Source organism: Aulonocara stuartgranti (genome assembly GCF_965226115.1).
Source record: "Aulonocara stuartgranti genome assembly, chromosome: 3".
NCBI lineage: Eukaryota > Metazoa > Chordata > Actinopteri > Cichliformes > Cichlidae > Aulonocara > Aulonocara stuartgranti.
Window position 1 is genome coordinate 3,560,575 of NC_138941.1, and position 12,388 is coordinate 3,572,962.

General features: G+C 42.1%; 1 long non-coding RNA gene across 2 annotated transcripts; it reads right to left on the reverse strand.

Moving 5' to 3' along the window:
• Positions 1 to 2,068: 2,068 nt before the first annotated feature.
• On the reverse strand, positions 2,069 to 11,744 carry LOC309702520. Of its 2 annotated transcripts, XR_014275583.1 has the most exons (4): positions 11,406 to 11,744; positions 6,132 to 6,197; positions 5,745 to 5,850; positions 2,069 to 2,132 (listed from the first exon to the last, which is right to left on the reverse strand). It is a non-coding gene; the product is annotated as an uncharacterized lncRNA (long non-coding RNA). The 2 variants fall into 2 exon arrangements; XR_014275584.1 differs by lacking the exon at positions 11,406 to 11,744 and having other exon boundaries at positions 6,132 to 6,496.
• Between the last annotated feature and the right edge of the window lie 644 nt (positions 11,745 to 12,388).

Sequence of the window (12,388 nt, forward strand, 5' to 3'; positions counted from 1 at the left end):
TAAAAACCTTTGTTCTCATGGTCCAATCATGAGTGAACTCCCCGATGAAGCCTTGTGTGCTAAAACATGTCAGAGTTTTAAAGGTTAAACATGAGTTTCCAAAACGTTTTGCTGGAGAACAATGAACTATTTGACTGAGTTTCAATCATTTACAGACGAGCAAAACCAGGACAGAGAAAAAAGGACAAAACTGACTCAGTAAAACAACAGAAAAGAAGATCCCATGTAGATCTGTATTATGTAGAAGTTCAGCCCAGCAACCAGTTCAGTTCAACACAAGTTTAAATGATTCTATCGGAACTCTGTGGAGCCTGATCTCAAGCTTTTTGAGTCTGACACAGAAACCAGAGGATCTTTCTGTGTCTTCAGATTCACTGTGATCCAGTGATGGGAGTGATTTCAGCCCTGAGTGATCGCGCTGATGTTTGCACAGAGCAGACAATGAGGTGAATGTTTGGGCACATTGGTAACAGTGAAACAGTTTATTAGTAACGTGGGATCGTTTGTGTGCAGAGTATGAACTGAGATTCCTGAAGCTCTTGTCACACTGGTCACAGCTGTAGTTTCCTTCCATGTGTCTACGTTCATGAATGTTACAATGACCTGACCGTGAGAAGCTTCTCTCACAGTGTCTGCACTTGTGTGGTTTCTCTCCTGTGTGGACTCGTTTGTGTGATTTAAGCTCACCTTCAGTGGTGAAGGATGACCCACACTGATCACAGAGGTGCTTTTTAACCCCACTGTGAATCAGTTCATGTTGTTTTAACTCACTTGATGTGGTGAAGCTTCTCCCACATTCTTTGCAGTATTTCAGTTTGTCTCCAGTGTGTCTACGTTGATGTACTTTTAGGGTCTTTTGCTGACTGAAAGTTTTTCCACAGAGGTCACAATGAAAGTCTTTCCCACCACCACAGTGATGACAGGGTTGAGAACTGGATCCATCTGTGTCGCTCTGCTTCTAAACAAAGACACAAAGACAGTGTAAGTCAGTCCTTCAACATTCGTATCCTGAACGTCGCCTGAAATAAAGAGCATCTCTGCAGACGTCCAACTACATTTGACTGTTTCAGTTAACACACTCAGTTTACTGGGCTGCAATAACTACAATACTACCACCATAATACTACAGTAATACTAAAATCATAACTGAAAGGAAAATCTGAATAATCACTCAGAGCTGCTTTTCCATGCAGTAGAATTGCTAACATGCTAACACAGTTTAATGAGCAGAGTTGTTCCAAACAGTCAGGCTAAAATGACAAGATAACAATATAAATATATACCTCACAGTAGCTGCACTTGTAGAGTCTCTTTCTGGTGTGGATCTGTTGGTGTCGTCTCAGGTCATGTGGAGCTTTAAAAGTCTTCTCACACAGGTCACATCGATAAGGTCTCTCCTCAGTGTGGGTAAACATGTGTCGTTGTAAGTGTGCGTCTGTTGTAAAGTATTTGCCACACTGTTCACAGCAGTACACATCATGTCTGGTGTGAATGCGTAGGTGTGTATTTCGGTACCCTCTCTGGCTGAAGGTTTTTCCACAGATGTCACAGCTGTATGCCTTAATTCCAGAGTGGGTAACTAGATGACTCTGTAAGCTGCTACTGCGAGTAAAAGCTCTGCCACACTGATCACAGCTGTACGCTTTAACTCCACTGTGGACGAGTTGGTGTTCTTTTAGGTGACCCTTCAAGGAAAAAGACTTTCCACACTCGTCACAGCTGAACGGTCTCTCTCCAGTGTGGATGACCTGATGCCGTTTTAGTTTAGCCCTCACAGTAAAACCCTTCCCACACTCGTCACAGCTGTATGGCTTAATTCCAGAGTGGGTAACTAGATGACTCTGTAAGTGGCTACTGTGAGTAAAAGCTCTGCCACACTGATCACAGCTGTACGCTTTAACTCCACTGTGGATGAGTTGGTGTTGTTTTAGGTAACCCTTCAAGGAAAAAGACTTTCCACACAAGTCACAGCTGAACGGTCTCTCTCCAGTGTGGATGACCTGATGCCGTTTTAGTGAAGCCTTCAGAGTAAACTCCATCCCACACTCGTCACAGGTGTGTTTTTTCTCTCCCTTTCTTCTGTGAGGTTTGTCGGCCTCCTGAGAGCCCTGACTTCTGGCTCCATGTTGGTCCTGCAGTGACAGAGATACAAACAGAGGCAGTGAGTGAAATGCAGTCGTGGAACAAACTCAACCTTCAAACTCCATTAACACTAGTTTTAAACCTGAAGGTGGAGCGTGGCACCAAACACCTTAAAGGTCTCTTATCCCCACCTGCTGGTAGTTCTAACACATTACATCCAACCTGCTGTTAAAGATAATTCATGACTGTTCAAACACTAAAATCACACACACACACACACACACACACACACACACACACACACACACACACACACTATTTTATAATTTAGATTATTTTGTTGTTTCCTATTACATATTTCTATAATTTGTATAGATTTATACAGAATTATTCAGTGATAATAAATCCTATGTTTGTTTATTCTAAAGGAACCCCGTTAGCTTCCACAACAGATGTTGCTCGTCTTCCGTCAAATACTCACATAAAATATTACACAATAAAGTGGATTCAAGATATCCACATAATTTCACTCTTACATCCACAGTGAGGTTTCACAATTGTTCAAATATAAGCAATCAATAATAATAATAATAATATCAATAACATTGAGGCACATTACACAAATTTCAAAAACAAATCATGTCTTACAATATTTACAACAACTAAAAGCTCTGTAAATCGGCTTTTAAGTGTTCATTGAAGTTTTGAATAATTCTCTAATTTTTTAAGGCAACTTATTCCACTTAAAAGTTGCTCTAAATGTAACAGTTTTACAAAACGTTACTTTTAACTCGAGCATTTACTAAATTGCAGCTTGTTGAAAACTGTGTAATATGATGATGTATTTCATCTGGATACTGCAGCTGAGCAGAATAAATGTGGTGTGTTTAACAGAATTGCTTTCTTTAGAACTACAAGTAAGCCATAGAATATTTTAGCCTGTACAGGAAGCCAAGAAAGGTTATTATGCATTTGATCAATATTAGTATAGTATGAACATCTTCACACTAATCTGGACGCCTTATTCTGGACTAACTGAAGTCTGTTAAGATCTGTCTTATTAGCTGCTGACCAAATGATTGAACAATACTCCAGATGAGACATTACTAGTGCATTAATGACATCTTTCATAATGAAGAAGTGATACACAAAGAGCATTTCATAGCCATAGCTATGCCTTGTCGGCAGAGTTATGTGACATTAGTGATGTTTGTACTTTCAGCGTTAACTTGCTTTTAAAGCCTTTAAAATATACGCCGTTCAATAGTCGACCTTAATCTGACAGAGAATGTGATGATTTTGTGGATAATTAAAGTCAGTCATATATCCACAAACACAACAAGCTGAAAGTCAGTGATGCTGCTCGGTTTGCAGTCCTGAACATCACGGCACAAGCAGGATTCACTGCACTGTTAATGTTAGCTGTGTTATATTGCTGCCTCTGTTCGGTGGTGTCGAGCCAAACGCACTTTAACGTGTGTTTGAACGAGCTGACGGTTCACTCGTTAAGCTGAAAGAAAGATGCTTTAATCACAGCAGTCACACATGTGTCCACTGCACCATCTGGAACTCTTCTTGTTTACACTCGTAATAACACAAACACTAAATCCTGCTTCTCTGGTGCTGTTGTGTAGCAGTGTGTACACCTGAGACTGTCACCTGTCTGTCTGTCCTGCACTCTCTCTCTGTTTCTTTCTCTCTGATTGTGGAATAAAAGTATGAACATGTGTTTATAAGTTACACTTGTGTTTGAATCCTGCAGCTTATCACACATTTGATTTCCATGTGTGACGACTGCAAGTGTCCAGAGTGAGGACAGACTGAGGGAGCCACTGCTGCACATCATCTGTGAGGCTTTGCAGCCCTGATGATCCACCAGGACAAACTCAGCAGTGTGTGAGGAAGAGGAGGAGGAAGAGCCAGCAGCAGCTGACAGATGGAGAGAATAGACACACTGTTCCCTGTTTGTGAAGGACTGCTAGGAAAGTTTAACATAACTGTCTGTGCTGAATCAGTCTTATTAGGTAATGTTCAAATAATGTGATCATCCCAGTGTTTCCAGTGTGGGAGAAAGTACTCAGGGCCTTCAAGTTACACACTATGAAAGGCAGCAACAAGTTTAATGTTCAGAAACCTAAAGTCTGTATCAGCAGCAGGATGGAGCTAAAAATAAATGTTGGTTTCAGTTCTATGAAGCTTTGAGTATTTTGGATCAGTAGCTGCTGTGTTTGTTGCATCATGTTGCTGTAACTGTTTATATGCTTTATATATTCTGAGCTAAGTTGATCTATAGTGTTACATCATATTCTATAAGGATGTTATGTGTTTGTAGACTTTCTGCCCAGTTTGACCCATTTAGCAGAAGTCAGCCTGTTTAAGGCTCTGATGTCTATTCTGTGTGACTTACAGCAGTTATGACATGGTCTGATTTTCTCACCCAATAAAGGAATATTTCATATATCAGTCTACTCTTCATTCTATCAGACACAGTTATCACAGCTCGTACATTTGCTTTTTACACATATATGTAAGCATTCAGCCACATTTAGTACCAACATATTAAATGAACAATATTTGTCTCTTATATATGATACATCTGTATACACACTGTCACAGATACTTGTCTGTGAGTGAAGTGATTAATATGATAACTATAATATTGGCCATATTATATTTACATTACCACAGTGAGATGACTTTAGTCTCATGAACAACATCAGCTAATTGTTATTTACAGCTAATCTTAAACGACTGTTCAGCACAGAAATGAAGCCCAACAATCATGTTTCACAGTCCTGTGGTCTCAGCCTCAGATACTCATCAAATCACACAGAGCTCATGTAGAAACAAATGAACTAAATATGTTCTCCTTCATTTCTGTCAAACAAAGCTGTATGAAACGTTTCCAGCTGTTAGTATCATGGTTGCTAGGCAACCTGGGCAGCGCGACGGAGGCTAGACGTCCCATTTCACGAGCCTACGAGCCTCGCACTTCGGCCTTAGCGGTCTTTGAGTACGCGGACCTTGAGGACTTTAAAGCTGCAGAACCTGAATCGGGATACAGCCATGATGATCTCGTGCTCGCCAACATTCTCACCTGAGTTAAGAAGACGATCACTGAAATGGTCTCAGCAGGTCCTTTGATGACAGCAATGAAATGCAGTGGTAAGGCTTTTTGGGGATTAAGTTCGTTTTCATGGCAAAGAAGGACGATGCAGTTCATCTGATCACTCCTCATAACATTCTGGAGTGCAGGCAAAATGCTATTATAAAAACTTAAGCAGCAACTTCTCCAGGTTCCAATATTTATGCAATTCTCAAACCTTTTGGCCACGACTGTATAACCTCTTCTGAAGTTTAGTGGATATTATACATGGTTATGCTCAGGATGTGTCGGCCAGTTTCCACTGGAAACGCCTTTTGGTTAAACTGTCAGCGAGGAATTTGCATTTGCACTGTTACATTTTTATATAACTTTAATGCACATAAACAACAGCTGCTTGTTTCAGTGAAAATACATTGATGGGTTTTTAATAAAGTTGTGCAGCTGTAAAGTATTTTGTCTGGTGTCAATTCTATCGTCAGCTACATCGTTATGGCAAATGTTCAAATGTATATGGTGATAAATATCTTTGGTCATATGGTCCTGCTCTGTCTGTCACCTTCTGTGTTGAGCTCATTGTTTCCTCTGTAGTGGCTGAGCTGAGTCCAAGTAGCTGAAAATGTTCCTCTGCTGCTCCGTCAGACTCTCCTCCTCCTGCTGATCAGCTGGGACACAAAACAGATCTTTGTTAGGCTCCACACTGCACTGAAGAGTCAAAGTGTCTCATATGTTCATCTGACAAGTAAAAGAACACATTTTTGTTTCCCGAGGTGGGCAACTTGTTGGAAACAAACACAAAAGCTTTGAGCACTGATACCTGCCATTGCTGGCATTGAAAGATGCAACGCCAGCAATGTGGATTGTCAAGACTCAAACCAATCATCAAGCAAAGACAACAGGGATCATTTGTTTCTGTTTATTTAGCATTCACAGCATTTGTAGTTGCCTTCTGTGCAGGGGAAGTCCACGCACACTGTGTGGTACCGCCATCCGCAGAAGGTGCATTCAACCTCTGTAAGAGAAACGAGATTGTCTGAGACTGAAATGATATTCACTAAAGAAGTGGTGATTTGTAAAACTTCACATTTTGATCCGGGACGTACTCTGCATGAAAACAAGCGCTCACTCTTCCTACTCAACAAATCACAAGGGCGGAGCCTTATACCACGTGATACAGAAGCTGTGCCGTGTGATGCTAAAATTAGCAGGGAAAAAACAACGGAGAGCACGTCAGGGATGACGAGAAAGTGACAGGAGAAAATCCGTCCGGGTCAACCACCCAAACATCAATAACGGGAACCTTATACAGCGCTTCCCTATACATGTCAAACTCCCGCAGGCACAAAGACATCACGGAGGCTATCACTTATCACCTGACCAAAGATATGTGTAACGGTCTTTTGCATTTGATGTTTGTTGCATTTGATATTTGTTAAGCTGTATGTCTGGATTTTGTTCCTTTGCGCCCTCTGGTGGTGAACTGTGCAGGGTACAGCTTTGCTGTTTGGGTCTCCACCCAGCAACTTTTCTTTTGCTAGCGCACATGGTGTCTGCATGCTGCAACTCACAGTTAGCTCCACACATGGAGAAAATATTGTTTAAAGAGTGAAAATAATTGACGAAGAAGATGGAAGATAAGGCAATAAGGCCATAAAGCTCTATTTAGCACTTCCTGGATGTCAGCTCACGAGGTTTGTGTATTTTAAATGGTTTATTTTCTGTAATTAAGGATTTTTTTGATTGATTGACACTATGTACAAGAGCGCATTTTGATGTGATGTTTTTGTTTTATTGTTTTGTCCGTGAGCAGTTCTCACGGGTTGCCAAGACCAGAATAAACCCTGTTTTATAACTACATCGTGCGTACGTCAATCCTTGAGGGTGCTACAGTGAGAACTCCGCTCTGCACGGGTAGATGAAGGACGCAGCCCCGCAGGAAATTCAGGTGCCCCGAAAATAAGTGTTGCCTCAGTTAAAGGACTCAATATAATTAACCACAAGAAAGAGAAATAAAAAGGAAAAGGACTGTAAAATTAATTAAGATAAGTTTCCTTTTATAAATAAACAAAGGACTGAAATATTTCTTCTTTTTTCTTTCCTTCTCATTGTTTACATTTCTGCTGTTCAAGTGACTGATATTCATACAGTGTTAAGTTAATGTTGTGATGAGTAACCTGTGCATCGTGCATATGGTGGGCTTCAGCAGTTGCTGTAAGAAACAGTATTACTGGCTTGGAGAAGAGATGTAATGTGAGTTAAGTATACATGTTAAGTGATGTTTAAGGAGTAATAGTAATTACTGTGCTTTAAAGTTGTAACAGTAAATGAAGATTAATATTCATTTGCTCCTCAACTAACAAATCAAATTTAAGCTGCTGCACCTTTACATTAAGGCTAAGTAAGATACACAAAAAACCCAAACCCCTCCAACAATGGCAGAGTTTGAGGCTAATCCAGAAGTCAGCGAAAAGGGTGATGTGGAACAACTTTCTGCAGATGAGCAACTACAAGCAGTTGAAGGCACAGCTGATGATGTTTCTACTACCTCACAAAGAGCACGACAGAGCCAACGAGTCCGTACATTGACGGAAAAGGGCAAAGAACTGTACGGTGAGCACATAAAGAAGGCTGCACATCGTTTCAGTGTGCGCTATGAGAAGTGGAAGGTTGTCATTAAGAATGCCAAAGGAGCTATAGATGGTCAATGCTCAAAGGATCTGCTACAAGAACATGTTTCCAAGGTTTTGAGTGTTTCTAAGGATGTGAATGCAGCCTATGATGACTTGAGACGTATTGAATCTCCAGATAGTGACACAAGACGAAGGATGGATACGTGTGAAGCCATAACAAAGACAATTATCGAATCTGTAAGAAAGTGTCCAAGCCCAAGTAATGCGGAGGTTCAAAGAGATGAAGAACTTTGGAAGGACACTGAGTCTTCATCTAAATACGTAGCCTCAGATGTGAAAAGTCAAAGGGATGAAAAATGGAAGGAGACTGAGTCTATGCCTAAGTTAGAAGCCTCAGACAGGATGAGTGTTAAGTCACACCACACTAAGCTCTCTTCTCATTCGAGGGTTTCCTCTAGACACTCCAGCCGGCTCTCGGCTAAAAGACAAGATGCAGCTGCTGAAGTTGCAGCAAATGAGGCTGCTCTCCAAGTTCTGCTTGAACAAGAAATCCATATGAAGGAAATTGAAAGGCAAGAAGCAGAAATAGCACAAAGACAAAAGGCTCTAGAAGCTAAGCGCAGAGAAGTAGAGCGACTTGAGACTGTAAAAAAGCTGAATGCAGCAAAGGCTCGACAGCGAGTGTATGAACAAAGTGAATGTTCAGATGAAGAAATATACAACCTACTTCACCACAGATCTGATAAAAATGAAGTCAAGTCTGAAAACAATGACCAGCATATGAAACGGTGTTCCTCGCCACGAAATGTGACACCGCACCAAGAGGTGAACACAGAAGATCTGGTCAAAGCATTTGCAGTGTCTCTTAATGCAAGTCGTCTTCCGGTACCAGAGCCAACAATATTCAGTGGCGACCCTATCAGATATAATGATTGGAAAATTTCCTTTCAGACTCTGATTGACAGGAAAAATATACCAACTGAAGAGAAGACTTATTATCTGAGGAAATATGTAAGTGGACCTGCAAGGAAGGCAATAGAAGGCTACTTCCCGCTTGGCACAGAGTCTGCATACTATGCAGCATGGACAGTTCTCGTAGAGAGGTATGGAAATCCCTTCCTCGTAGCAAAGGCCTTCAGAGACAAACTTGACGCATGGCCTAAGATAAGCTCTAAAGGCAGTATGGAACTTCAAGCATTTGCTGACTTCCTTTGCTGCTGTAAGACAGCCATGTCGCAAATGAAGGGGCTTGAAGTGCTCAATGACTGCAATGAAAACCAAAAAATGCTCGCAAAACTTCCAGATTGGCTTACTTCAAGGTGGAACAGAAAGGTTACAGAAGTGCAAGAAGAGACTCACACCTTTCCAAGCTTCAGCCAATTCGTAGATTTCATCTCACGGGAAGCCAAAATTGCCTGTAATCCCATAACATCTCTCTTTGCTCTGAAGCCAAGTGAAACTGAAGGGGCAAAAACAACAAGGAACAGAGGCAATGGAGCAAAGGTGCTAGCAACTAACTCAAATGATAGGACTGTTAGTGCTAGTTGTGTGTACTGTGAAAGGTCGAGTCACAGCCTACTTAAGTGTAGAAGGTTCATAAATGAGAGCATTGTTGAGAGACTAAAGTTTGTTCAAGACAAGAAGTTATGTTTTGGCTGTCTGAACTCTGGTCATCGCTCCAAGGATTGCGAAGGGAGAGAAACCTGTGACACATGTAATAAAAGACATCCAACATGTCTTCATGACAATCGCACGAAGGAAGACAGAACAAGGAGAAATCCACACAAGAACAGTGACAGGACAAGACAAACGAACGCAGATGTCTCACAAGACAACAGTGTCACACCAACAACAAGTGAAGCGACTTCTAACAGAGTCACACAGAATGTTGACGACACTCACACATCTTCCATTATTCCAGTATGGGTGTCAACCAAAGGTGAGCCAGCGCATGAAATTCTTGTGTACGTGCTCCTTGATACACAGAGCGATACGACCTTTATTCTTGAAGAAACGGCACAAGCTCTGCATATCAAAGGTGAATCGACTCAGCTAAAGCTCACTACTATGTCTTCAAGAAACACAGTTGTGTCCTGTCGCAAGTTCTCAGGTCTACAAGTCAGAGGGTTCTACTCAAATAAGACCATTTCCCTACCAGTGACGTATGCCAGAGACTTTATTCCCGCAAACCGAGATCACATTCCATCGCCTGCAACAGCTAAGGCATGGTCTCATCTTGACTGCATTGCAAGTGAGATCGCTCCACTACAAAGCTGTGATGTTGGTCTGCTGATTGGGTACAACTGCCCCCAAGCACTTGTTCCTTGTGAGGTTGTGTCTGGAAAGGAAAATCAGCCGTTTGTGCAAAGAACTGATCTGGGATGGAGTATTGTGGGTTATGGCAATCCATGTCTCGATTATGGAGACGCCTTCGGAATAAGTCACCAAGTCATTGTGAAGGAAGTGGTGCCTGACATTAATCCCTCTTTAAATCTCACCAACAAGGTTCACTATGTCTACAGAACTCAAATAAAGGAAATGATCTCTCCCACAGAGGTCCTAAAGATGTTGAAGTCTGACTTTGTTGAGAAAGCACCAGAAGACACAAAGGTCTCTCAAGAAGATCTCAAATTTTTAACAAAGATGAAGGCCGGCATTAGGCACAAGGAGGATGGTCATTTTGAAATGCCACTCCCATTTAAGAGTGAAAGGCCGAACCTGCCAAACAACAAGGTATGTGCTATTCATCACCTCAAATGTTTAGAAAAAAGGCTCAAGAGTAACAAGCAGTACTACATGGACTATAAGAAATTCATGAATGACATCTTAGCCCATGGAGATGCTGAAAAGGTCACAGAGCAAGACATTGACAAGACACCAGTATGGTACATCCCACATCATGGTGTGTATCATCCACAAAAACCCGGAAAGATTCGTGTCGTCTTTGATGCCTCTGCCAAGTTCCAAGGCGCTTCCTTAAATGACCATCTCCTCACTGGTCCAGAGCTAACAAACACCTTGCTCGGAGTCTTGTGTCGCTTCCGAAGAGGCCCAGTGGCTTTCATGTGTGACATCGAACGCATGTTCCACCAATTCCATGTGCATGCTTGTGACCAAGATTACCTACGGTTCTTGTGGTGGGAGAACGGTGACCTTGAAACTCCATTCACTGTCTACAGGATGAAGGTACACCTATTTGGAGCAGCATCTTCTCCAGGTTGTGCCAACTATGGCCTCAAGCATCTTGCAGCTGAAGGGGAAGGAAGTTTTAATGAAGAAACCATCAAGTTCATCAAAACCAACTTCTATGTTGATGACAGACTAGCAAGTGTTGACACTGAAGATCAGGCAATACAGCTGGTTAATGAAGCACGCAAACTCTGCAGCATGGGCAAACTTCGGTTGCACAAGTTCATCTCAAACAGCACCAAAGTTCTAGCTTCGCTTCCGAAAGAAGAATGCGCTGCAGCTCCCAAAGAGCTAGATATGGCACTCGGTGAAGTACACATGGAAAGAGCACTTGGCGTACAATGGTGTGTGGCATCAGATCAATTTCAGTTCAGAGTAGTTGTTAAGGACAAACCACTCACCAGAAGAGGAGTATTGGCCACAGTCGCCTCTGTGTTCAATCCACTTGGGTTTGTGTCACCTTTCATTCTGCTGGGAAAGCAGATTTTGCAACAAATGTGTCGAGATAAACTCAGCCAGGATGATAACTTACCTGACAGACTTCGACCTCAGTGGGAGTATTGGTTGCGTGACCTGGGAAACCTTGCAGACGTAAAGGTTCACAGATGCTACATTCCTTCGACCTTCAAGGCACAGCACTACGAACTTCATCATTTTTCTGATGCAAGTGCATCTGGATATGGAATGTGCACTTACCTCAGAGCAGTAAGCACAACTGGTGAAGTCCACTGCTCATTGGTGATGGGAAGATCAAGAGTTCCAACAACCAAAGTCACAACTATACCTCGGCTTGAGTTGTCGGCGGCCGTTGTTGCTGTGCGCACTGGTGACATGCTGAAAAAGGAATTGGAAATGGAAATTTCAGAAGAAAGGTATTGGACTGACTCGAAGGTGGTACTCGGATATGTCAGCAATGAAGCCAGAAGATTTCATGTGTTTGTTGCAAACCGAGTGGAACGCATCAAACAAAGCACAGATTCAACCCAATGGAGGTATGTAACTTCCGAAGATAATCCGGCAGACCACGCCTCAAGAGGTCTCACAGCAGAACAACTTGTAGCATCAAACTGGTTCAAAGGCCCAGACCTCCTTTGGCAGAAGATCATACCCAGTGGGGAAATTAAGGTGGGAGAGTTATCAACCAGTGACCCGGAGGTTAAGAAGGTTCAAGTCCACAAGATACAAGGGGAGGAACAAAGGTCACTGTTAGATCGCTTACACAAGTTTTCCGACTGGTCGAGGATGATTAAGGCAGTTGCTAGACTCAAGCGCTATGTGAAAGAAGCAAAGGATCACAAGAGTAGATCACACGACATCAGTAGTGTAACAAGAGAGAAAGGAAGCAGAGTTAACAATCATAAAGATGGTTCAAGAAACAGCCTTT